This window comes from Pleurodeles waltl, chromosome 8 (assembly GCF_031143425.1).
Source record: "Pleurodeles waltl isolate 20211129_DDA chromosome 8, aPleWal1.hap1.20221129, whole genome shotgun sequence".
NCBI classification, from domain to species: Eukaryota; Metazoa; Chordata; class Amphibia; order Caudata; family Salamandridae; genus Pleurodeles; species Pleurodeles waltl.
Genome location: NC_090447.1, coordinates 188,762,070 through 188,788,472, shown reverse-complemented (window position 1 = coordinate 188,788,472; position 26,403 = coordinate 188,762,070). Strand labels below are relative to the sequence as shown.

General features: G+C 31.0%; 19 non-coding genes across 19 annotated transcripts; all 19 read right to left on the bottom strand.

The window, feature by feature from the left end:
- Positions 1-155: 155 nt before the first annotated feature.
- On the bottom strand, positions 156-228 carry TRNAT-UGU (transfer RNA threonine (anticodon UGU)). The gene has a single exon. It is a non-coding gene; the product is annotated as a tRNA-Thr (tRNA).
- Positions 229-1,677: 1,449 nt separating this feature from the next.
- On the bottom strand, positions 1,678-1,751 carry TRNAT-AGU (transfer RNA threonine (anticodon AGU)). Its single transcript has one exon. It is a non-coding gene; the product is annotated as a tRNA-Thr (tRNA).
- Positions 1,752-5,709: 3,958 nt separating this feature from the next.
- On the bottom strand, positions 5,710-5,783 carry TRNAI-AAU (transfer RNA isoleucine (anticodon AAU)). The gene has a single exon. It is a non-coding gene; the product is annotated as a tRNA-Ile (tRNA).
- Positions 5,784-6,209: 426 nt separating this feature from the next.
- TRNAT-CGU (transfer RNA threonine (anticodon CGU)) lies at positions 6,210-6,282 on the bottom strand. Its single transcript has one exon. It is a non-coding gene; the product is annotated as a tRNA-Thr (tRNA).
- A 1,448-nt stretch (positions 6,283-7,730) lies between these two features.
- Positions 7,731-7,804, bottom strand: TRNAT-AGU (transfer RNA threonine (anticodon AGU)). The gene has a single exon. It is a non-coding gene; the product is annotated as a tRNA-Thr (tRNA).
- Positions 7,805-8,230: 426 nt separating this feature from the next.
- On the bottom strand, positions 8,231-8,303 carry TRNAT-CGU (transfer RNA threonine (anticodon CGU)). Its single transcript has one exon. It is a non-coding gene; the product is annotated as a tRNA-Thr (tRNA).
- Positions 8,304-9,750: 1,447 nt separating this feature from the next.
- On the bottom strand, positions 9,751-9,824 carry TRNAT-AGU (transfer RNA threonine (anticodon AGU)). The gene has a single exon. It is a non-coding gene; the product is annotated as a tRNA-Thr (tRNA).
- Positions 9,825-11,773: 1,949 nt separating this feature from the next.
- TRNAT-AGU (transfer RNA threonine (anticodon AGU)) lies at positions 11,774-11,847 on the bottom strand. Its single transcript has one exon. It is a non-coding gene; the product is annotated as a tRNA-Thr (tRNA).
- A 426-nt stretch (positions 11,848-12,273) lies between these two features.
- Positions 12,274-12,346, bottom strand: TRNAT-UGU (transfer RNA threonine (anticodon UGU)). Its single transcript has one exon. It is a non-coding gene; the product is annotated as a tRNA-Thr (tRNA).
- Positions 12,347-13,787: 1,441 nt separating this feature from the next.
- TRNAT-AGU (transfer RNA threonine (anticodon AGU)) lies at positions 13,788-13,861 on the bottom strand. The gene has a single exon. It is a non-coding gene; the product is annotated as a tRNA-Thr (tRNA).
- A 426-nt stretch (positions 13,862-14,287) lies between these two features.
- TRNAT-CGU (transfer RNA threonine (anticodon CGU)) lies at positions 14,288-14,360 on the bottom strand. Its single transcript has one exon. It is a non-coding gene; the product is annotated as a tRNA-Thr (tRNA).
- A 1,449-nt stretch (positions 14,361-15,809) lies between these two features.
- Positions 15,810-15,883, bottom strand: TRNAT-AGU (transfer RNA threonine (anticodon AGU)). The gene has a single exon. It is a non-coding gene; the product is annotated as a tRNA-Thr (tRNA).
- Positions 15,884-17,818: 1,935 nt separating this feature from the next.
- On the bottom strand, positions 17,819-17,892 carry TRNAT-AGU (transfer RNA threonine (anticodon AGU)). The gene has a single exon. It is a non-coding gene; the product is annotated as a tRNA-Thr (tRNA).
- Positions 17,893-18,319: 427 nt separating this feature from the next.
- Positions 18,320-18,392, bottom strand: TRNAT-CGU (transfer RNA threonine (anticodon CGU)). Its single transcript has one exon. It is a non-coding gene; the product is annotated as a tRNA-Thr (tRNA).
- A 1,448-nt stretch (positions 18,393-19,840) lies between these two features.
- On the bottom strand, positions 19,841-19,913 carry TRNAT-UGU (transfer RNA threonine (anticodon UGU)). Its single transcript has one exon. It is a non-coding gene; the product is annotated as a tRNA-Thr (tRNA).
- A 3,455-nt stretch (positions 19,914-23,368) lies between these two features.
- TRNAI-AAU (transfer RNA isoleucine (anticodon AAU)) lies at positions 23,369-23,442 on the bottom strand. Its single transcript has one exon. It is a non-coding gene; the product is annotated as a tRNA-Ile (tRNA).
- A 426-nt stretch (positions 23,443-23,868) lies between these two features.
- Positions 23,869-23,941, bottom strand: TRNAT-CGU (transfer RNA threonine (anticodon CGU)). Its single transcript has one exon. It is a non-coding gene; the product is annotated as a tRNA-Thr (tRNA).
- A 1,446-nt stretch (positions 23,942-25,387) lies between these two features.
- On the bottom strand, positions 25,388-25,461 carry TRNAT-AGU (transfer RNA threonine (anticodon AGU)). The gene has a single exon. It is a non-coding gene; the product is annotated as a tRNA-Thr (tRNA).
- A 426-nt stretch (positions 25,462-25,887) lies between these two features.
- TRNAT-CGU (transfer RNA threonine (anticodon CGU)) lies at positions 25,888-25,960 on the bottom strand. The gene has a single exon. It is a non-coding gene; the product is annotated as a tRNA-Thr (tRNA).
- Between the last annotated feature and the right edge of the window lie 443 nt (positions 25,961-26,403).

Genomic DNA, 26,403 nt, shown 5'->3' with positions numbered 1-26,403 from the left:
ATTCATTGCATTGCTTTGAAATTCTGCAAAATACCAAGTGCTTTTTTCATTATGAGATGAAGCATTCTAAAGTGAACAGGACACTACTCTTGTTTTGAAACTGTATTTAATATGTACTTGAAAAAATTCAATTCTATAAGTTTGGAGCAAAACTGAGGTGCTACTGAGATTTGAACTCAGGATTTCCAGTTTACAAGACAGGCGCTTTAACCACTAAGCCACAGCACCTCTTATTCTTAAAATGATTGAATAACTGACTTAGTTGTCATTATTGCTTTTCAATACCTTCTGTGGAGTCTTTTTTTATCTGTGTTATTACGTTAAACATAAAAGAATTCCCCATCACTTAAGAAGAGTACCTAAGATTTAGTTAAAAAGTATTCATAAAAGTATACTACATTTTTCAGTGGCTCACAAATTATTATTGTAGAGGATTGTATCACTTTTCTTCTTCAACTCTAGCACTTTATTTTATATTTATCTTCTTCTTTGATATACCCTTCATTTTACATTCACAGTCTTGCTTCTGTCATCTCAAAAATACTCGGAATTTTATTTAGTATTAAGATGAACTGTTCAATAGTAAGTTACTCAAATTTTTCATTTTAACATTATATCAAAGGATCATCTAATGAAAATAATCTGTTATTTAACTAAGAAAAAGAGCACGGTGTTGTGGAGATTTGAACTCAGGATCGCCTGTTTATTAGACGGGCAGTCAAAGCAACTAAGCCATAGAACTTTCATGACAAAGTTTACTGCAATTGCTAGTAGAATGGAGTGCAGTAGAAATCTTTTTTTTTTAATTTTATTTTCTAAGTTGATACAACTCTGTTGTCAAACTCTATAGGTGAGAACATCAAATTTATTTAAGAATACTTCCTTAATGAGTGACTTACCCTACTTATAGAAGATTGAATTATGTGTTGTGAGTAAAATGCATTGGTTAAATTGAACTCTTAATTTATTTGTCGTCTCTTTCCTTTTCTTTGACATTCTCTTTTCCCCTATTCATTTATGGGTATTACTTTCGAATTCTGCAAAACACCAAGTGTTTGTTTCATTTGGAGATCAAGCATTCTAAAGTCAAAAGAACACTACTCTTGTTTTTAAACTTTATTGAACGTTTACTTGAAGAAATTGAATTTTAAAAGTTTGGACTAAATCTAAATAGTAGCTGGAATTTAAACACAGGACATCCTAGTTATGAGACAGGAGCTTTGACCACTAAACAACAGCACCTACTTATCTTACAAATATTGAATAACTGACTTAGTGGAGATGACTTGTCCTCAGTGCCTTTAGTGCAGTCTTCTTTATCTGTGGTGAAACGTTGAACAAAAAAGGATTCCCCATCACTTAACAAGAATACCTACATTTTAGTTAACAAGTACTTATAAAAGTAGATTACATTTTTGAGTGGTTTACAAATAATAATTGTAGAGGAATACATCAGTTGTCTTCAACTCTAAGGTTTTAGTTCATATATACCTTGCTATTTGATTTACTCTTCATTTTACATTCAAAGTTTTGCTTCTGTTACCATGAAAATTCTCAGAATTTTATTTAATATTAAGATGAACTGTCTATTAGTAAGATGACTCAGATGTTTCATTTTTTAATTGTATCAGAGAGTATCTAAGGAAACTGATCTGTAATTTAAGAATAAAAATATTAAGGTGCTGCTGAGATTTGAACTCAGGATCTCCTGTTTACTAGACAGGCGCTTTAACCAGCAAAGCCACAGCACCTGCTTGACAAACGTCACTGGAATAGTTAGCTGAATGGAGTGAAATAGAAATCATTTTTTTTTTCATTTTCTTTTCTAAGTTCCCACAACTCTCTTCTTAAACACTATAGATGAGAACACTAAATTTATTTAAAAATTCTTCCTTAAGAGGTGGCTTACCGTTCTTTTAGAATATTGAATTATGTCTTGTGAGTGAAATGCATTACAAAAATTCAACTCTAAAATGAATTTTCTTCTCTTTCCTCTTTGTTATAATTCTCATTTCACTTATTCATTCATTGCATTGCTTTGAAATTCTGCAAAATACCAAGTGCTTTTTTCATTATGAGATGAAGCCTTCTAAAGTGAACAGGACACTACTCTTGTTTTGAAACTGTATTTAATATTTACTTGAAAAAAATAAATTCTATAAGTTTGGAGCAAAACTGAGGTGTTGCTGATATTTGAACTCAGGATTTCCTGTTTACAAGACAGGCACTTTAACCACTAAGCCACAGCACCTCTTACTCTTAAAATGATTGAATAACTGACTTAGTTACCATTATTGCTTTTCAATACCTTCTGTGGAGTCTATTTTTATCTGTGTTATTACGTTAAACATAAAAGAATTCCCCATCACTTAAGAAGAGTACCTAAGATTTAGTTAAAAAGTATTCATAAAAGTAGACTACATTTTTCAGTGGCTCACAAATTATTATTGTAGAGGATTGTATCACTTTTCTTCTTCAACTCTAGCACTTTCTTTTATATTTATCTTCCTCTTTGATATACCCTTCATTTTACATTCACAGTCTTGCTTCTGTCATCTCGAAAATACTCGGAATTTTATTTAGTATTAAGATGAACTGTTCAATAGTAAGTTAGTCAAATTTGTCATTTTAACATTATATCAAAGGATCATCTAATGAAAATAATCTGTTATTTAACTATGTTAAAGAGCATGGTGTTGTGGAGATTTGAATTCAGGATCTCCTGTTTATTAGACGGGCAGTCAAAGCAACTAAGCCAGAGAACTTTCATGACAAAGTTTACAGCAATTGCTAGTAGAATGGAGTGCAGTAGAATTTTTTTTTTTTGTTTCTAAGTTGATACAACTCTGTTGTCAAACTCTATAGGTGAGAAGATCAAATTTATTTAAGAATACTTCCTTAATGAGTGACTTACCCTACTTATAGAAGATTGAATTATGTGTTTTGAGTAAAATGCATTGGTTAAATTGAACTCTTAATTTATTTGTCGTCTCTTTCCTTTTCTTTGACATTCTCTTTTCCCCTATTCATTTATGTTATTACTTTCGAATTCTGCAAAACACCAAGTGTTTGTTTCATTTGGAGATCAAGCATTCTAAAGTCAACAGAACACTACTCTTGTTTGTAAACTTTATTGAACGTTTACTTGAAGAAATTGAATTTTAAAAGTTTGGACTAAATCTAAATTGTTGCTGGAATTTAAACACAGGATATCCTAGTTATGAGACAGGAGCTTTGACCACTAAACAACAGCACCTACTTATCTTACAAATATTGAATAACTGACTTAGTGGAGATGACTTGTCCTCAGTGCCTTTAGTGCAGTCTTCTTTATCTGTGGTGAAACGTTGAACAAAAAAGGATTCCCCATCACTTAACAAGAATACCTACATTTTAGTTAACAAGTACTTATAAAAGTGGATTACATTTTTGAGTGGTTTACAAATAATAATTGTAGAGGAATACATCAGTTGTCTTCAACTCTAAGGTTTTAGTTCATATATACCTTCCTATTTGATTTATTCTTCATTTTACATTCAAAGTTTTGCTTCTGTTACCATGACAATTCTCTGAATTTTATTTAATATTAAGATGAACTGTCTATTAGTAAGATGACTCAGATTTTCATTTTTTAATTGTATCAGAGAGTATCTAAGGAAACTGATCTGTAATATAAGAATAAAAATATCAAGGTGCTGCTGAGATTTGAACTCAGGATCTCCTGTTTACTAGACAGGTGCTTTAATCAGCTAAGCAACAGCATCCTTTTTGACAAACATCACTGGAATAGTTAGCTGAATGGAGTGAAATAGAAATCATTTTTTTTTCATTTTCTTTTCTAAGTTCCCACAACTCTCTTCTTAAACACTATAGGTGAGAACACTAAACTTATTTCAAAATTCTTCCTTAAGAGGTGGCTTACCGTTCTTTTAGAATATTGAATTATGTCTTGTGAGTGAAATGCATTACAAAAATTCAACTCTAAATTTAATTTTCTTCTCTTTGCTCTTTGTTATAATTCTCATTTCCCTTATTCATTCATTGCATTGCTTTGAAATTCTGCAAAATACCAAGTGTTTTTTTCATTATGAGATGAAGCATTCTAAAGTGAACAGGACAATACTCTTGTTTTGAAACTGTATTTAATATTTACTTGAAAAAATTCAATTCTATAAGTTTGGAGCAAAACTGGGGTGCTGCTGAGATTTGAAGTTAGATATTTCCTGTTTACGAGACAGGCGCTTTAACCACTAAGCCACAGCACCTCCTACTCTTAAAATGATTGAATAACTGACTTAGTTGTCATTATTGCTTTTCAATACCTTCTGTGGAGTCTTTTTTTATCTGTGTTATTACGTTAAACATAAAAGAATTCCCCATCACTTAAGAAGAGTACCTAAGATTTAGTTAAAAAGTATTCATAAAAGTAGACTACATTTTTCAGTGGCTCACAAATTATTATTGTAGAGGATTGTATCACTTTTCTTCTTCAACTCTAGCACTTTATTTTATATTTATCTTCCTCTTTGATACACCCTTCATTTTACATTCACAGTCTTGCTTCTGTCATCTCGAAAATACTCTGAATTTTATTTAGTATTAAGATGAACTGTTCAATAGTAAGTTAGTCAAATTTGTCATTTTAACATTATATCAAAGGATCATCTAATTAAAATAATCTGTTATTTAACTATGCAAAAGAGGATGGTGTTGTGGAGATTTGAAATCAGGATCTCCTGTTTATTAGACGGGCAGTCAAAGCAACTAAGCCAGAGAACTTTCATGACAAAGTTTTCTGCAATTGCTAGTAGAATGGAGTGCAGTAGAATTCTTTTTTTTTTTTTTTTTTCTAAGTTGATACAACTCTGTTGTCAAACTCTATAGGTGAGAAGATCAAATTTATTTAAGAATACTTCCTTAATGAGTGACTTACCCTACTTATAGAAGATTGAATTATGTGTTTTGAGTAAAATGCATTGGTTAAATTGAACTCTTAATTTATTTGTCGTCTCTTTCCTTTTCTTTGACATTCTCTTTTCCCCTATTCATTTATGTTATTACTTTTGAATTCTGCAAAACACCAAGTGTTTGTTTCATTTGGAGATCAAGCATTCTAAAGTCAACAGAACACTACTCTTGTTTTTAAACTTTATTGAATGTTTACTTGAAGAAATTGAATTTTAAAAGTTTGGACTAAATCTAAATTGTTGCTGGAATTTAAACACAGGATATCCTAGTTATGAGACAGGAGCTTTGACCACTAAACAACAGCACCTACTTATCTTACAAATATTGAATAACTGACTTAGTGGAGATGACTTGTCCTCAGTGCCTTTAGTGCAGTCTTCTTTATCTGTGGTGAAACGTTGAACAAAAAAGGATTCCCCATCACTTAACAAGAATACCTACATTTTAGTTAACAAGTACTTATAAAAGTAGATTACATTTTTGAGTGGTTTACAAATAATAATTGTAGAGGAATACATCAGTTGTCTTCAACTCTAAGGTTTTAGTTCATATATACCTTCCTATTTGATTTATTCTTCATTTTACATTCAAAGTTTTGCTTCTGTTACCATGACAATTCTCTGAATTTTATTTAATATTAAGATGAACTGTCTATTAGTAAGATGACTCAGATTTTCATTTTTTAATTGTATCAGAGAGTATCTAAGGAAACTGATCTGTAATATAAGATTATAAAGATCAAGGTGCTGCTGAGATTTGAACTCAGGATCTCCTGTTTATTAGACAGGTGCTTTAACCAGCTAAGCCACAGCACCTGCTTGACAAACGTTACTGGAATAGTTAGCTGAATGGAGTGAAATAGAAATCATTTTTTTTTCATTTTCTTTTCTAAGTTCTCACAACTCTCTTCTTAAACACTATAGGTGAGAACACTAAATTTATTTAAAAATTCTTCCTTAAGAGGTGGCTTACCGTTTTTTTAGAATATTGAATTATGTCTTGTGAGTGAAATGCATTACAAAAATTTCACTCTAAATTGAATTTTCTTCTCTTTCCTATTTGTTATAATTCTCATTTCCCTTATTCATTCATTGCATTGCTTTGAAATTCTGCAAAATACCATGTGCTTTTTTCATTATGAGATGAAGCATTCAAAATTGAACAGGACACTACTCTTGTTTTGAAACTGTATTTAATATTTACTTGAAATAATTCAATTCTATAAGTTTGGAGCAAAACTGAGGTGCTGCTGAGATTTGAACTCAGGATTTCCTGTTTACGAGACAGGCACTTTAACCACTAAGCAACAGCACCTCTTACTCCTAAAGTGATTGAATAACTGACTTAGTTGCCATTATTGCTTTTCAATACCTTCTGTGGAGTCTTTTTTTATCTGTGTTATTACGTTAAACATAAAAGAATTCCCCATCACTTAAGAAGAGTACCTAAGATTTAGTTAAAAAGTATTCATAAAAGTAGACTACATTTTTTAGTGGCTCACAAATTATTATTGTAGAGGATTGTATCACTTTTCTTCTTCAACTCTAGCACTTTATTTTACAATTTTCTTCCTCTTTGATATACCCTTCATTTTACATTCACAGTCTTGCTTCTGTTATCTCGAAAATACTCTGAATTTTATTTACTATTAAGATGAACTTTTCAATAGTAAGTTACTCAAATTTTTCATTTTAACATTATATCAAAGGATCATCTAATGAAAATAATCTGTTATTTAACTATGATAAAGAACACGGTGTTGTGGAGATTTGAACTCAGGATCTCCTTTTTATTAGACGGGCAGTCAAAGCAACTAAGCCAGAGAACTTTCATGACAAAGTTTACTGCAATTGCTTGTAGAATGGAGTGCAGTAGAAATCTGTTTTTTTTAATTATATTTTCTAAGTTGATACAACTCTGTTGTCAAACTCTATAGGTGAGAAGATCAAATTTATTTAAGAATACTTCCTTAATGCGTGACTTACCCTACTTATAGAAGATTGAATTATGTGTTGTGAGTAAAATGCATTGGTTAAATTGAACTCTTAATTTATTTGTCGTCTCTTTCCTTTTCTTTGACATTCTCTTTTCCCCTATTCATTTATGGTATTATTTTCGAATTCTGCAAAACACCAAGTGTTTGTTTCATTTGGAGATCAAGCATTCTAAAGTCAACAGAACACTACTCTTGTTTTTAAACTTTATTGAAGGTTTACTTGAAGAAATTGAATTTTAAATGTTTGGACTAAATCTAAATTGTTGCTGGAATTTAAACACAGGACATCCTAGTTATGAGACAGGAGCTTTGACCACTAAACAACAGCACCTACTTATCTTACAAATATTGAATAACTGACTTAGTGGAGATGACTTGTCCTCAGTGCCTTTAGTGCAGTCTTCTTTATCTGTGGTGAAACGTTGAACAAAAAAGGATTCCCCATCACTTAACAAGAATACCTACATTTTAGTTAACAAGTACTCATAAAAGTAGATTACATTTTTGAGTGGTTTACAAATAATAATTGTAGAGGAATACATCAGTTGTCTTCAACTCTAAGGTTTTAGTTCATATATACCTTGCTATTTGATTTACTCTTCATTTTACATTCAAAGTTTTGCTTCTGTTACCATGAAAATTCTCTGAATTTTATTTAATATTAAGATGAACTGTCTATTAGTAAGATGACTCAGATATTTCATTTTTTAATTGTATCAGAGAGTATCTAAGGAAACTGATCTGTAATTTAAGAATAAAAATATCAAGGTGCTGCTGAGATTTGAACGCAGGATCTCTTGTTTACTAGACAGGCGCTTTAACCAGCTAAGCCACAGCACCTGCTTGACAAACATCCTGGAATAGTTAGCTGAATGGAGTGAAATAGAAATCATTTTTTTTTTCATTTTCTTTTCTAAGTTCCCACAACTCTCTTCTTAAACACTATAGGTGAGAACACTAAATGTGTTTAAAAATTCTTCCTTAAGAGGTGGCTTACCGTTCTTTTAGAATATTGAATTATGTCTTGTGAGTGAAATGCATTACAAAAATTCAACTCTAAATTGAATTTTCTTCTCTTTCCTCTTTGTTATAATTCTCATTTCCCTTATTCATTCATTGCATTGCTTTGAAATTCTGCAAAATACCATGTGCTTTTTTCATTATGAGATGAAGCATTCAAAATTGAACAGGACACTACTCTTGTTTTGAAACTGTATTTAATATTTACTTGAAAAAATTCAATTCTATAAGTTTGGAGCAAAACTGAGGTGCTGCTGAGATTTGAACTCAGGATTTCCTGTTTACGAGACAGGTGCTTTAACCACTAAGCCACAGCACCTATTATTCTTAAAATGATTGAATAACTGACTTAGTTGCCATTATTGCTTTTCAATACCTCCTGTGGAGTCTTCTTTTATCTGTGTTATTACGTTAAACATAAAAGAATTCCCCATCACTTAAGAAGAGTACCTAAGATTTAGTTAAAAAGTATTCATAAAAGTAGACTACATTTTTCAGTGGCTCACAAATTATTATTGTAGAGGATTGTATCACTTTTCTTCTTCAACTCTAGCACTTTATTTTATATTCATCTTCCTCTTTGATATACCCTTCATTTTACATTCACAGTCTTGCTTCTGTCATCTCGAAAATACTCTGAATTTTATTTAGTATTAAGATGAACTGTTCAATAGTAAGTTACTCAAATTTTTCATTTTAACATTATATCAAAGGATCATCTAATGAAAATAATCTGTTATTTAACTATGAAAAAGAAAACGGTGTAGTGGAGATTTGAACTCAGGATCTCCTGTTTATTAGACGGGCAGTCAAAGCAACTAAGCCAGAGAACTTTCATGGCAAAGTTTACTGCAATTGCTAGTAGAATGGAGTGCAGTAGAAATCTGTTTTTTTTATTTTATTTTCTAAGTTGATACAACTCTGTTGTCAAACTCTATAGGTGAGAAGATCAAATTTATTTAAGAATACTTCCTTAATGCGTGACTTACCCTACTTATAGAAGATTGAATTATGTGTTGTGAGTAAAATGCATTGGTTAAATTGAACTCTTAATTTATTTGTCGTCTCTTTCCTTTTCTTTGACATTCTCTTTTCCCCTATTCATTTATGGTATTACTTTCGAATTCTGCAAAACACCAAGTGTTTGTTTCATTTGGAGATCAAGCATTCTAAAGTCAACAGAACACTACTCTTGTTTTTAAACTTTATTGAACGTTTACTTGAAGAAATTGAATTTTAAAAGTTTGGACTAAATCTAAATTGTTGCTGGAATTTAAACACAGGACATCCTAGTTATGAGACAGGAGCTTTGACCACTAAACAACAGCACCTACTTATCTTACAAATATTGAATAACTGACTTAGTGGAGATGACTTGCCCTCAGTGCCTTTAGTGCAGTCTTCTTTATCTGTGGTGAATCGTTGAACAAAAAAGGATTTCCCATCACTTAACAAGAATACCTACATTTTAGTTAACAAGTACTTATAAAAGTAGATTACATTTTTGAGTGGTTTACAAATAATAATTGTAGAGGAATACATCAGTTGTCTTCAACTCTAAGGTTTTAGTTCATATATACCTTGCTATTTGATTTACTCTTCATTTTACATTCAAAGTTTTGCTTCTGTTACCATGAAAATTCTCAGAATTTTATTTAATATTAAGATGAACTGTCTATTAGTAAGATGACTCAGATTTTTCACTTTTTAATTGTATCAGAGAATATCTAAGGAAACTGATCTGTAATTTAAGAATAAAAATATGAAGGTGCTGCTGAGATTTGAACTCAGAATCTCCTGTTTACTAGACAGGAGCTTTAACCAGCTAAGCCACAGCACCAGCTTGACAAACATCACTGGAATAGTTAGCTGAATGGAGTGAAATAGAAATCATTTTTTTTTCATTTTCTTTTCTAAGTTCCCACAACTCTCTTCTTAAACACTGTAGGTGAGAACACTAAATTTATTTAAAAATTCTTCCTTAAGAGGTGGCTTACCGTTCTTTTAGAATATTGAATTATGTCTTGTGAGTGAAATGCATTTAAAAAATTCAACTCTAAATTTAATTTTCTTCTCTTTCCTCTTTGTTATAATTCTCATTTCCCTTATTCATTCATTGCATTGCTTTGAAATTCTGCAAAATACCAAGTGTTTTTTTCATTATGAGATGAAGCATTCTAAAGTGAACAGGACAATACTCTTGTTTTGAAACTGTATTTAATATTTACTTGAAAAAATTCAATTCTATAAGTTTGGAGCAAAACTGGGGTGCTGCTGAGATTTGAAGTTAGGATTTCCTGTTTTGCGAGACAGGCGCTTTAACCAATAAGCCACAGCACCTCCTACTCTTAAAATGATTGAATACCTGACTTAGTTGTCATTATTGCTTTTCAATACCTTCTGTGGAGTCTTTTTTTATCTGTGTTATTACGTTAAACATAAAAGAATTCCCCATCACTTAAGAAGAGTACCTAAGATTTAGTTAAAAAGTATTCATAAAAGTAGACTACATTTTTCAGTGGCTCACAAATTATTATTGTAGAGGATTGTATCAATTTTCTTCTTCAACTCTAGCACTTTATTTTATATTTATCTTCTTCTTTGATATACCCTTCATTTTACATTCACAGTCTTGCTTCTGTCATCTCAAAAATACTCGGAATTTTATTTAGTATTAAGATGAACTGTTCAATAGTAAGTTACTCACATTTTTCATTTTAACATTATATCAAAGGATCATCTAATGAAAATAATCTGTTATTTAACTAAGAAAAAGAGCACGGTGTTGTGGAGATTTGAACTCAGGATCGCCTGTTTATTGGACGGGCAGTCAAAGTAACTAAGCCAGAGAACTTTCATGACAAAGTTTACTGCAATTGCTAGTAGAATGGAGTGCAGTAGAAATCTGTTTTTTTAAATTTTATTTTCTAAGTTGATACAACTCTGTTGTCAAACTCTATAGGTGAGAAGATCAAATTTATTTAAGAATACTTCCTTAATGAGTGACTTACCCTACTTATAGAAGATTGAATTATGTGTTGTGAGTAAAATGAATTGGTTAAATTGAACTCTTAATTTATTTGTCGTCTCTTTCCTTTTCTTTGACATTCTCTTTTCCCCTATTCATTTATGGGTATTACTTTCGAATTCTGCAAAACACCAAGTGTTTGTTTCATTTGGAGATCAAGCATTCTAAAGTCAAAAGAACACTACTCTTGTTTTTAAACTTTATTGAACGTTTACTTGAAGAAATTGAATTTTAAAAGTTTGGACTAAATCTAAATAGTAGCTGGAATTTAAACACAGGACATCCTAGTTATGAGACAGGAGCTTTGACCACTAAACAATAGCACCTACTTATCTTACAAATATTGAATAACTGACTTAGTGGAGATGACTTGTCCTCAGTGCCTTTAGTGCAGTCTTCTTTATCTGTGGTGAAACGTTGAAGAAAAAAGGATTCCCCATCACTTAACAAGAATACCTACATTTTAGTTAACAAGTACTTATAAAAGTAGATTACTTTTTTGAGTGGTTTACAAATAATAATTGTAGAGGAATACATCATTTGTCTTCAACTCTAAGGTTTTAGTTCATATATACCTTGCTATTTGATTTACTCTTCATTTTACATTCAAAGTTTTGCTTCTGTTACCATGAAAATTCTCAGAATTTTATTTAATATTAAGATGAACTGTCTATTAGTAAGATGACTCAGACGTTTCATTTTTTAATTGTATCAGAGAGTATCTAAGAAAACTGATCTGTACTTTAAGAATAAAAATATTAAGGTGCTGCTGAGATTTGAACTCAGGATCTCCTGTTTACTAGACAGGCGCTTTAACCAGCTAAGTCACAGCACCTGCTTGACAAACGTCACTGGAATAGTTAGCTGAATGGAGTGAAATAGAAATCAATTTTTTTTTCATTTTCTTTTCTAAGTTCCCACAACTCTCTTCTTAAACACTATAGGTGAGAACACTAAATTTATTTAAAAATTCTTCCTTAAGAGGTGGCTTACCGTTCTTTTAGAGTATTGAATTATGTCTTGTGAGTGAAATGCATTACAAAGATTCAACTCTAAATTGAATTTTCTTCTCTTTCCTCTTTGTTATAATTCTCATTTCCCTTATTCATTCATTGCATTGCTTTGAAATTCTGCAAAATACCAAGTGCTTTTTTCATTATGACATGAAGCCTTCTAAAGTGAACAGGACACTACTCTTGTTTTGAAACTGTATTTAATATTTACTTGAAAAAATAAATTCTATAAGTTTGGAGCAAAACTGAGGTGTTGCTGATATTTGAACTCAGGATTTCCTGTTTACAAGACAGGCGCTTTAACCACTAAGCCACAGCACCTCTTACTCTTAAAATGATTGAATAACTGACTTAGTTACTATTATTGCTTTTCAATACCTTCTGTGGAGTCTTTTTTTATCTGTGTTATTACGTTAAACATAAAAGAATTCCCCATCACTTAAGAAGAGTACCTAAGATTTAGTTAAAAAGTATTCATAAAAGTAGACTACATTTTTCAGTGGCTCACAAATTATTATTGTAGAGGATTGTATCACTTTTCTTCTTCAACTCTAGCACTTTATTTTATATTTATCTTCCTCTTTGATATACCCTTCATTTTACATTCACAGTCTTGCTTCTGTCATCTCGAAAATACTCGGAATTTTATTTAGTATTAAGATGAACTGTTCAATAGTAAGTTAGTCAAATTTGTCATTTTAACATTATATCAAAGGATCATCTAATGAAAATAATCTGTTATTTAACTATGCAAAAGAGGATGGTGTTGTGGAGATTTGAATTCAGGATCTCCTATTTATTAGACGGGCAGTCAAAGCAACTAAGCCAGAGAACTTTCATGAAAAAGTTTACTGCAATTGCTAGTAGAATGGAGTGCAGTAGAATTCTTTTTTTTTTTTTTTCTAAGTTGATACAACTCTGTTGTCAAACTCTATAGGTGAGAAGATCAAATTTATTTAAGAATACTTCCTTAATGAGTGACTTACCCTACTTATAGAAGATTGAATTATGTGTTTTGAGTAAAATGCATTGGTTAAATTGAACTCTTAATTTATTTGTCGTCTCTTTCCTTTTCTTTGACATTCTCTTTTCCCCTATTCATTTATGTTATTACTTTTGAATTCTGCAAAACACCAAGTGTTTGTTTCATTTGGAGATCAAGCATTCTAAAGTCAACAGAACACTACTCTTGTTTTTAAACTTTATTGAACGTTTACTTGAAGAAATTGAATTTTAAAAGTTTGGACTAAATCTAAATTGTTGCTGGAATTTAAACACAGGATATCCTAGTTATGAGACAGGAGCTTTGACCACTAAACAACAGCACCTACTTATCTTACAAATATTGAATAACTGACTTAGTGGAGATGACTTGTCCTCAGTGCCTTTAGTGCAGTCTTCTTTATCTGTGGTGAAACGTTGAACAAAAAAGGATTCCCCATCACTTAACAAGAATACCTACATTTTAGTTAACAAGTACTTATAAAAGTAGATTACATTTTTGAGTGGTTTACAAATAATAATTGTAGAGGAATACATCAGTTGTCTTCAACTCTAAGGTTTTAGTTCATATATACCTTCCTATTTGATTTATTCTTCATTTTACATTCAAAGTTTTGCTTCTGTTACCATGACAATTCTCTGAATTTTATTTAATATTAAGATGAACTGTCTATTAGTAAGATGACTCAGATTTTCATTTTTTAATTGTATCAGAGAGTATCTAAGGAATCTGATCTGTAATATAAGATTATAAATATCAAGGTGCTGCTGAGATTTGAACTCAGGATCTCCTGTTTACTAGACAGGTGCTTTAACCAGCTAAGCCACAGCACCTGCTTGACAAACGTCACTGGAATAGTTAGCTGAATGGAGTGAAATAGAAATCTTTTTTTTTTCATTTTCTTTTCTAAGTTCTCACAACTCTCTTCTTAAACACTATAGGTGAGAACACTAAATTTATTTAAAAATTCTTCCTTAAGAGGTGGCTTACCGTTTTTTTAGAATATTGAATTATGTCTTGTGAGTGAAATGCATTACAAAAATTCCACTCTAAATTGAATTTTCTTCTCTTTCCTATTTGTTATAATTCTCATTTCCCTTATTCATTCATTGCATTGCTTTGAAATTCTGCAAAATACCATGTGCTTTTTTCATTATGAGATGAAGCATTCAAAATTGAACAGGACACTACTCTTGTTTTGAAACTGTATTTAATATTTACTTGAAATAATTCAATTCTATAAGTTTGGAGCAAAACTGAGGTGCTGCTGAGATTTAAACTCAGGATTTCCTGTTTACGAGACAGGCGCTTTAACCACTAAGCAACAGCACCTCTTAAACCTAAAGTGATTGAATAACTGACTTAGTTGCCATTATTGCTTTTCAATACCTTCTGTGGAGTCTTTTTTTATCTGTGTTATTACGTTAAACGTAAAAGAATTCCCCATCACTTAAGAAGAGTACCTAAGATTTAGTTTAAAAGTATTCATAAAAGTAGACTACATTTTTTAGTGGCTCACAAATTATTATTGTAGAGGATTGTATCACTTTTCTTCTTCAACTCTAGCACTTTATTTTACATTTATCTTCCTCTTTGATATACCCTTCATTTTACATTCACAGTCTTGCTTCTGTCATCTCGAAAATACTCTGAATTTTATTTAGTATTAAGATGAACTGTTCAATAGTAAGTTACTCAAATTTTTCATTTTAACATTATATCAAAGGATCATCTAATGAAAATAATCTGTTATTTAACTATGATAAAGAACACGGTGTTGTGGAGATTTGAACTCAGGATCTCCTTTTTATTAGACGGGCAGTCAAAGCAACTAAGCCAGAGAACTTTCATGACAAAGTTTACTGCAATTGCTAGTAGAATGGAGTGCAGTAGAAATCTGTTTTTTTTAAATTATATTTTCTAAGTTGATACAACTCTGTTGTCAAACTCTATAGGTGAGAAGATCAAATTTATTTAAGAATACTTCCTTAATGCGTGACTTACCCTACTTATAGAAGATTGAATTATGTGTTGTGAGTAAAATGCATTGGTTAAATTGAACTCTTAATTTATTTGTCGTCTCTTTCCTTTTCTTTGACATTCTCTTTTCCCCTATTCATTTATGGTATTACTTTCGAATTCTGCAAAACACCAAGTGTTTGTTTCATTTGGAGATCAAGCATTCTAAAGTCAACAGAACACTACTCTTGTTTTTAAACTTTATTGAAGGTTTACTTGAAGAAATTGAATTTTAAATGTTTGGACTAAATCTAAATTGTTGCTGGAATTTAAACACAGGACATCCTAGTTATGAGACAGGAGCTTTGACCACTAAACAACAGCACCTACTTATCTTACAAATATTGAATAACTGACTTACTGGAGATGACTTGTCCTCAGTGCCTTTAGTGCAGTCTTCTTTATCTGTGGTGAAACGTTGAACAAAAAAGGATTCCCCATCACTTAACAAGAATACCTACATTTTAGTTAACAAGTACTCATAAAAGTAGATTACATTTTTGAGTGGTTTACAAATAATAATTGTAGAGGAATACATCAGTTGTCTTCAACTCTAAGGTTTTAGTTCATATATACCTTGCTATTTGATTTACTCTTCATTTTACATTCAAAGTTTTGCTTCTGTTACCATGAAAATTCTCTGAATTTTATTTAATATTAAGATGAACTGTCTATTAGTAAGATGACTCAGATCTTTCATTTTTTAATTGTATCAGAGAGTATCTAAGGAAACTGATCTGTAATTTAAGAATAAAAATATCAAGGTGCTGCTGAGATTTGAACTCAGGATCTCCTGTTTACTAGACAGGCGCTTTAACCAGCTAAGCCACAGAACCTGCTTGACAAACATCCCTGGAATAGTTAGCTGAATGGAGTGAAATAGAAATCATTTTTTTTTCATTTTCTTTTCTAAGTTCCCACAACTCTCTTCTTAAACACTATAGGTGAGAACACTAAATGTGTTTAAAAATTCTTCCTTAAGAGGTGGCTTACCGTTCTTTTAGAATATTGAATTATGTCTTGTGAGTGAAATGCATTACAAAAATTCAACTCTAAATTGAATTTTCTTCTCTTTCTTCTTTGTTATAGTTCTCATTTCCCTTATTCATTCATTGCATTGCTTTGAAATTCTGCAAAATACCAAGTGCTTTTTTCATTATGAGATGAAGCATTCTAAGTTGAACAGGACACTACTCTTGTTTTGAAACTGTATTTAATATTTACTTGAAAAAATTAAATTCTATAAGTTTGGAGCAAAACTGAGGTGCTGCTGAGATTTGAAGTCAAGATTTCCTGTTTACGAGACAGGTGCTTTAACCACTAAGCAACAGCACCTCTTACTCCTAAAGTGATTGAATAACTGACTTAGTTGCCATTATTGCTTTTCAATACCTTTTGTGGAGTCTTTTTTTATCTGTATTATTACGTTAAACATAAAATAATTCCCCATCACTTAAGAAGAGTACCTAAGATTTAGTTAAAAAGTATTCAAAAAAGTAGACTACATTTTTCAGTGGCTCACAAATTATTATTGTAGAGGATTGTATCACTTTTCTTCTTCAACTCTAGCACTTTCTTTTATATTTATCTTCCTCTTTGATATACCCTTCATTTTACATTCACAGTCTTGCTTCTGTCATCTCGAAAATACTCGGAATTTTATTTAGTATTAAGATGAACTGTTCAATAGTAAGTTAGTCAAATTTGTCATTTTAACATTATATCAAAGGATCATATAATGAAAATAATCTGTTATTTAACTATGTTAAAGAGCATGGTGTTGTGGAGATTTGAATTCAGGACCTCCTGTTTATTAGACGGGCAGTCAAAGCAACCAAGCCAGAGAACTTTCATGACAAAGTTTACTGCAATTGCTAGTAGAATGGAGTGCAGTAGAATTTTTTTTTTTTTCTAAGTTGATACAACTCTGTTGTCAAACTCTATAGGTGAGAAGATCACATTTATTTAAGAATACTTCCTTAATGAGTGACTTACCCTACTTATAGAAGATTGAATTATGTGTTTTGAGTAAAATGCATTGGTTAAATTGAACTCTTAATTTATTTGTCGTCTCTTTCCTTTTCTTTGACATTCTCTTTTCCCCTATTCATTTATGTTATTACTTTCGAATTCTGCAAAACACCAAGTGTTTGTTTCATTTAGAGATCAAGCATTCTAAAGTCAACAGAACACTACTCTTGTTTTTAAACTTTATTGAACGTTTACTTGAAGAAATTGAATTTTAAAAGTTTGGACTAAATCTAAATTGTTGCTGGAATTTAAACACAGGATATCCTAGTTATGAGACAGGAGCTTTGACCACTAAACAACAGCACCTACTTATCTTACAAATATTGAATAACTGACTTAGTGGACAGGACTTGTCCTCAGTGCCTTTAGTGCAGTCTTCTTTATCTGTGGTGAAACGTTGAACAAAAAAGGATTCCCCATCACTTAACAAGAATACCTACATTTTAGTTAACAAGTACTTATAAAAGTAGATTACATTTTTGAGTGGTTTACAAATAATAATTGTAGAGGAATACATCAGTTGTCTTCAACTCTAAGGTTTTAGTTCATATATACCTTCCTATTTGATTTATTCTTCATTTTACATTCAAAGTTTTGCTTCTGTTACCATGACAATTCTCTGAATTTTATTTAATATTAAGATGAACTGTCTATTAGTAAGATTACTCAGATTTTAATTTTTTAATTGTATCAGAGAGTATCTAAGGAAACTGATCTGTAATATAAGAATAAAAATATCAAGGTGCTGCTGAGATTTGAACTCAGGATCTCCTGTTTACTAGACAGGTGCTTTAACCAGCTAAGCCACAGCACCTGCTTGACAAACATCACTGGAATAGTTAGCTGAATGGAGTGAAATAGAAATCATTTTTTTTTCATTTTCTTTTCTAAGTTTTCACAACTCTCTTCTTAAACACTATAGGTGAGAACACTAAATTTATTTAAAAATTCTTCCTTAAGAGGGTGGCTTACCGTTTTTTTTAAATATTGAATTATGTCTTGTGAGTGAAATGCATTACAAAAATTGCACTCTAAATTGAATTTTCTTCTCTTTCCTATTTGTTATAATTCTCATTTCCCTTATTCATTCATTGCATTGCTTTGAAATTCTGCAAAATACCATGTGCTTTTTTCATTATGAGATGAAGCATTCAAAATTGAACAGGACACTACTCTTGTTTTGAAACTGTATTTAATATTTACTTGAAAAAATTCGATTCTATAAGTTTGGAGCAAAACTGAGGTGCTGCTGAGATTTGAACTCAGGATTTTCTGTTTACGAGACAGGCGCTTTAACCACTAAGCAACAGCACCACTTACTCCTACAATGATTGAATAACTGACTTAGTTGCCATTATTGCTTTTTAATACCTTCTGTGGAGTCTTTTTTTATCTGTGTTATTACGTTAAACATAAAAGAATTCCCCATCACTTAAGAAGAGTACCTAAGATTTAGGTAAAAAGTATTCATAAAAGTCGACTACATTTTTCAGTGGCTCACAAATTATTATTGTAGAGGATTGTATCACTTTTCTTCTTCAACTCTAGCACTTTATTTTATATTTATCTTCCTCTTTGATATACCCTTCATTTTACATTCACAGTCTTGCTTCTGTCATCTCGAGAATACTCGGAATTTTATTTAGTAATAAGATGAACTGTTCAATAGTAAGTTACTAAAATTTTTCATTTTATCATTATATCAAAGGATCATCTAATGAAAATCATCTTTTATTTAACTATGAAAAAGAGCACGGTGTTGTGGAGATTTGAACTCAGGATCTCCTGTTTATTAGACGGGCAGTCAAAGTAACTAAGCCAGAGCACTTTCATGACAAAATTTGCTGCAATTGCTAGTAGAATGGAGTGCAGTAGAAATCTGTTTTTTTTTATTTTCTTTTCTAAGTTGATACAACTCTGTTGTCAAACTCTATAGGTGAGAATATCAAATTTATTTAAGAATACTTCCTTAATGCGTGACTTACCCTACTTATAGAATATTGAATTATGTGTTGTGAGTAAAATGCATTGGTTAAATTGAACTCTTAATTTATTTGTCGTCTCTTTCCTTTTCTTTGACATTCTCTTTTCCCCTATTCATTTATGGTATTATTTTCGAATTCTGCAAAACACCAAGTGTTTGTTTCATTTGGAGATCAAGCATTCTAAAGTCAACAGAACACTACTCTTGTTTTTAAACTTTATTGAACGTTTATTTGAAGAAATTGAATTTTAAAAGTTTGGACTAAATCTAAATTGTTGCTGGAATTTAAACACAGGACATTCTAGTTATGAGACAGGAGCTTTGACCACTAAACAACAGCACCTACTTATCTTACAAATATTGAATAACTGACTTAGTGGAGATGACTTGTGCTCAGTGCCTTTAGTGCAGTCTTCTTTATCTGTGGTGAAACGTTGAACAAAAAAGGATTCCCCATCACTTAACAAGAATACCTACATTTTAGTTAACAAGTACTCATAAAAGTAGATTACATTTTTGAGTGGTTTACACATAATAATTGTAGAGGAAAACATCAGTTGTCTTCAACTCTAAGGTTTTAGTTCATATATACCTTGCTATTTGATTTACTCTTCATTTTACATTCAAAGTTTTGCTTCTGTTACCATGAAAATTCTCTGAATTTTATTTAATATTAAGATGAACTGTCTATTAGTAAGATGACTCAGATCTTTCATGTTTTAATTGTATCAGAGAGTATCTAAGGAAACAGATCTGTAATTTAAGAATAAAAATATCAAGGTGCTGCTGAGATTTGAACTCAGGATTTCCTGTTTACAAGATAGGCACTTTAACCACTAAGCCACAGCACCTCTTACTCTTAAAATGATTGAATAACTGACTTAGTTACCATTATTGCTTTTCAATACCTTCTGTGGAGTCTATTTTTATCTGTGTTATTACGTTAAACATAAAAGAATTCCCCATCACTTAAGAAGAGTACCTAAGATTTAGTTAAAAAGTATTCATAAAAGTAGACTACATTTTTCAGTGGCTCACAAATTATTATTGTAGAGGATTGTATCACTTTTCTTCTTCAACTCTAGCACTTTCTTTTATATTTATCTTCCTCTTTGATATACCCTTCATTTTACATTCACAGTCTTGCTTCTGTCATCTCGAAAATACTCGGAATTTTATTTAGTATTAAGATGAACTGTTCAATAGTAAGTTAGTCAAATTTGTCATTTTAACATTATATCAAAGGATCATCTAATGAAAATAATCTGTTATTTAACTATGTTAAAGAGCATGGTGTTGTGGAGATTTGAATTCAGGATCTCCTGTTTATTAGACGGGCAGTCAAAGCAACTAAGCCAGAGAACTTTCATGACAAAGTTTACTGCAATTGCTAGTAGAATGGAGTGCAGTAGAATTTTTTTTTTTTGTTTCTAAGTTGATACAACTCTGTTGTCAAACTCTATAGGTGAGAAGATCAAATTTATTTAAGAATACTTCCTTAATGAGTGACTTACCCTACTTATAGAAGATTGAATTATGTGTTTTGAGTAAAATGCATTGGTTAAATTGAACTCTTAATTTATTTGTTGTCTCTTTCCTTTTCTTTGACATTCTCTTTTCCCCTATTCATTTATGTTATTACTTTCGAATTCTGCAAAACACCAAGTGTTTGTTTCATTTGGAGATCAAGCATTCTAAAGTCAACAGAACACTACTCTTGTTTGTAAACTTTATTGAACGTTTACTTGAAGAAATTGAATTTTAAAAGTTTGGACTAAATCTAAATTGTTGCTGGAATTTAAACACAGGATATCCTAGTTATGAGACAGGAGCTTTGACCACTAAACAACAGCACCTACTTATCTTACAAATATTGAATAACTGACTTAGTGGAGATGACTTGTCCTCAGTGCCTTTAGTGCAGTCTTCTTTATCTGTGGTGAAACGTTGAACAAAAAAGGATTCCCCATCACTTAACAAGAATACCTACATTTTAGTTAACAAGTACTTATAAAAGTGGATTACATTTTTGAGTGGTTTACAAATAATAATTGTAGAGGAATACATCAGTTGTCTTCAACTCTAAGGTTTTAGTTCATATATACCTTCCTATTTGATTTATTCTTCATTTTACATTCAAAGTTTTGCTTCTGTTACCATGACAATTCTCTGAATTTTATTTAATATTAAGATGAACTGTCTATTAGTAAGATGACTCAGATTTTCATTTTTTAATTGTATCCGAGAGTATCTAAGGAAACTGATCTGTAATATAAGAATAAAAATATCAAGGTGCTGCTGAGATTTGAACTCAGGATCTCCTGTTTACTAGACAGGTGCTTTAATCAGCTAAGCAACAGCATCCTGCTTGACAAACATCACTGGAATAGTTAGCTGAATGGAGTGAAATAGAAATCATTTTTTTTTCATTTTCTTTTCTAAGTTCCCACAACTCTCTTCTTAAACACTATAGGTGAGAACACTAAACTTATTTCAAAATTCTTCCTTAAGAGGTGGCTTACCGTTCTTTTAGAATATTGAATTATGTCTTGTGAGTGAAATGCATTACAAAAATTCAACTCTAAATTTAATTTTCTTCTCTTTGCTCTTTGTTATAATTCTCATTTCCCTTATTCATTCATTGCATTGCTTTGAAATTCTGCAAAATACCAAGTGTTTTTTTCATTATGAGATGAAGCATTCTAAAGTGAACAGGACAATACTCTTGTTTTGAAACTGTATTTAATATTTACTTGAAAAAATTCAATTCTATAAGTTTGGAGCAAAACTGGGGTGCTGCTGAGATTTGAAGTTAGGATTTCCTGTTTACGAGACAGGCGCTTTAACCACTAAGCCACAGCACCTCCTACTCTTAAAATGATTGAATAACTGACTTAGTTGTCATTATTGCTTTTCAATACCTTCTGTGGAGTCTTTTTTTATCTGTGTTATTACGTTAAACATAAAAGAATTCCCCATCACTTAAGAAGAGTACCTAAGATTTAGTTAAAAAGTATTCATAAAAGTAGACTACATTTTTCAGTGGCTCACAAATTATTATTGTAGAGGATTGTATCACTTTTCTTCTTCAACTCTAGCACTTTATTTTATATTTATCTTCCTCTTTGATACACCCTTCATTTTACATTCACAGTCTTGCTTCTGTCATCTCGAAAATACTCGGAATTTTATTTAGTATTAAGATGAACTGTTCAATAGTAAGTTAGTCAAATTTGTCATTTTAACATTATATCAAAGGATCATCTAATGAAAATAATCTGTTATTTAACTATGCAAAAGAGGATGGTGTTGTGGAGATTAGAAATCAGGATCTCCTGTTTATTAGACGGGCAGTCAAAGCAACTAAGCCAGAGAACTTTCATGACAAAGTTTTCTGCAATTGCTAGTAGAATGGAGTGCAGTAGAATTCTTTTTTTTTTTTTTTTCTAAGTTGATACAACTCTGTTGTCAAACTCTATAGGTGAGAAGATCAAATTTATTTAAGAATACTTCCTTAATGAGTGACTTACCCTACTTATAGAAGATTGAATTATGTGTTTTGAGTAAAATGCATTGGTTAAATTGAACTCTTAATTTATTTGTCGTCTCTTTCCTTTTCTTTGACATTCTCTTTTCCCCTATTCATTTATGTTATTACTTTTGAATTCTGCAAAACACCAAGTGTTTGTTTCATTTGGAGATCAAGCATTCTAAAGTCAACAGAACACTACTCTTGTTTTTAAACTTTATTGAACGTTTACTTGAAGAAATTGAATTTTAAAAGTTTGGACTAAATCTAAATTGTTGCTGGAATTTAAACACAGGATATCCTAGTTATGAGACAGGAGCTTTGACCACTAAACAACAGCACCTACTTATCTTACAAATATTGAATAACTGACTTAGTGGAGATGACTTGTCCTCAGTGCCTTTAGTGCAGTCTTCTTTATCTGTGGTGAAACGTTGAACAAAAAAGGATTCCCCATCACTTAACAAGAATACCTACATTTTAGTTAACAAGTACTTATAAAAGTAGATTACATTTTTGAGTGGTTTACAAATAATAATTGTAGAGGAATACATCAGTTGTCTTCAACTCTAAGGTTTTAGTTCATATATACCTTCCTATTTGATTTATTCTTCATTTTACATTCAAAGTTTTGCTTCTGTTACCATGACAATTCTCTGAATTTTATTTAATATTAAGATGAACTGTCTATTAGTAAGATGACTCAGATTTTCATTTTTTAATTGTATCAGAGAGTATCTAAGGAAACTGATCTGTAATATAAGATTATAAAGATCAAGGTGCTGCTGAGATTTGAACTCAGGATCTCCTGTTTATTAGACAGGTGCTTTAACCAGCTAAGCCACAGCACCTGCTTGACAAATGTTACTGGAATAGTTAGCTGAATGGAGTGAAATAGAAATCATTTTTTTTTCTTTTTCTTTTCTAAGTTCTCACAACTCTCTTCTTAAACACTATAGGTGAGAACACTAAATTTATTTAAAAATTCTTCCTTAAGAGGTGGCTTACCGTTTTTTTAGAATATTGAATTATGTCTTGTGAGTGAAATGCATTACAAAAATTCCACTCTAAATTGAATTTTCTTCTCTTTCCTATTTGTTATAATTCTCATTTCCCTTATTCATTCATTGCATTGCTTTGAAATTCTGCAAAATACCATGTGCTTTTTTCATTATGAGATGAAGCATTCAAAATTGAACAGGACACTACTCTTGTTTTGAAACTGTATTTAATATTTACTTGAAATAATTCAATTCTATAAGTTTGGAGCAAAACTGAGGTGCTGCTGAGATTTGAACTCAGGATTTCCTGTTTACGAGACAGGCACTTTAACCACTAAGCAACAGCACCTCTTACTCCTAAAGTGATTGAATAACTGACTTAGTTGCCATTATTGCTTTTCAATACCTTCTGTGGAGTCTTTTTTTATCTGTGTTATTACGTTAAAGATAAAAGAATTCCCCATCACTTAAGAAGAGTACCTAAGATTTAGTTAAAAAGTATTCATAAAAGTAGACTACATTTTTTAGTGGCTCACAAATTATTATCGTAGAGGATTGTATCACTTTTCTTCTTCAACTCTAGCACTTTATTTTACAATTTTCTTCCTCTTTGATATACCCTTCATTTTACATTCACAGTCTTGCTTCTGTTATCTCGAAAATACTCTGAATTTTATTTACTATTAAGATGAACTGTTCAATAGTAAGTTACTCAAATTTTTCATTTTAACATTATATCAAAGGATCATCTAATGAAAATAATCTGTTATTTAACTATGATAAAGAACACGGTGTTGTGGAGATTTGAACTCAGGATCTCCTTTTTATTAGACGGGCAGTCAAAGCAACTAAGCCAGAGAACTTTCATGACAAAGTTTACTGCAATTGCTTGTAGAATGGAGTGCAGTAGAAATCTGTTTTTTTTAATTATATTTTCTAAGTTGATACAACTCTGTTGTCAAACTCTATAGGTGAGAAGATCAAATTTATTTAAGAATACTTCCTTAATGCGTGACTTACCCTACTTATAGAAGATTGAATTATGTGTTGTGAGTAAAATGCATTGGTTAAATTGAACTCTTAATTTATTTGTCGTCTCTTTCCTTTTCTTTGACATTCTCTTTTCCCCTATTCATTTATGGTATTATTTTCGAATTCTGCAAAACACCAAGTGTTTGTTTCATTTGGAGATCAAGCATTCTAAAGTCAACAGAACACTACTCTTGTTTTTAAACTTTATTGAAGGTTTACTTGAAGAAATTGAATTTTAAATGTTTGGACTAAATCTAAATTGTTGCTGGAATTTAAACACAGGACATCCTAGTTATGAGGCAGGAGCTTTGACCACTAAACAACAGCACCTACTTATCTTACAAATATTGAATAACTGACTTAGTGGAGATGACTTGTCCTCAGTGCCTTTAGTGCAGTCTTCTTTATCTGTGGTGAAACGTTGAACAAAAAAGGATTCCCCATCACTTAACAAGAATACCTACATTTTAGTTAACAAGTACTCATAAAAGTAGATTACATTTTTGAGTGGTTTACAAATAATAATTGTAGAGGAATACATCAGTTGTCTTCAACTCTAAGGTTTTAGTTCATATATACCTTGCTATTTGATTTACTCTTCATTTTACATTCAAAGTTTTGCTTCTGTTACCATGAAAATTCTCTGAATTTTATTTAATATTAAGATGAACTGTCTATTAGTAAGATGACTCAGATATTTCATTTTTTAATTGTATCAGAGTATCTAAGGAAACTGATCTGTAATTTAAGAATAAAAATATCAAGGTGCTGCTGAGATTTGAACGCAGGATCTCTTGTTTACTAGACAGGCGCTTTAACCAGCTAAGCCACAGCACCTGCTTGACAAACATCCTGGAATAGTTAGCTGAATGGAGTGAAATAGAAATCATTTTTTTTTTCATTTTCTTTTCTAAGTTCCCACAACTCTCTTCTTAAACACTATAGGTGAGAACACTAAATGTGTTTAAAAATTCTTCCTTAAGAGGTGGCTTACCGTTCTTTTAGAATATTGAATTATGTCTTGTGAGTGAAATGCATTACAAAAATTCAACTCTAAATTGAATTTTCTTCTCTTTCCTCTTTGTTATAATTCTCATTTCCCTTATTCATTCATTGCATTGCTTTGAAATTCTGCAAAATACCATGTGCTTTTTTCATTATGAGATGAAGCATTCAAAATTGAACAGGACACTACTCTTGTTTTGAAACTGTATTTAATATTTACTTGAAAAAATTCAATTCTATAAGTTTGGAGCAAAACTGAGGTGCTGCTGAGATTTGAACTCAGGATTTCCTGTTTACGAGACAGGTGCTTTAACCACTAAGCCACAGCACCTATTATTCTTAAAATGATTGAATAACTGACTTAGTTGCCATTATTGCTTTTCAATACCTCCTGTCGAGTCTTCTTTTATCTGTGTTATTACGTTAAACATAAAAGAATTCCCCATCACTTAAGAAGAGTACCTAAGATTTAGTTAAAAAGTATTCATAAAAGTAGACTACATTTTTCAGTGGCTCACAAATTATTATTGTAGAGGATTGTATCACTTTTCTTCTTCAACTCTAGCACTTTATTTTATATTCATCTTCCTCTTTGATATACCCTTCATTTTACATTCACAGTCTTGCTTCTGTCATCTCGAAAATACTCTGAATTTTATTTAGTATTAAGATGAACTGTTCAATAGTAAGTTACTCAAATTTTTCATTTTAACATTATATCAAAGGATCATCTAATGAAAATAATCTGTTATTTAACTATGAAAAAGAAAACGG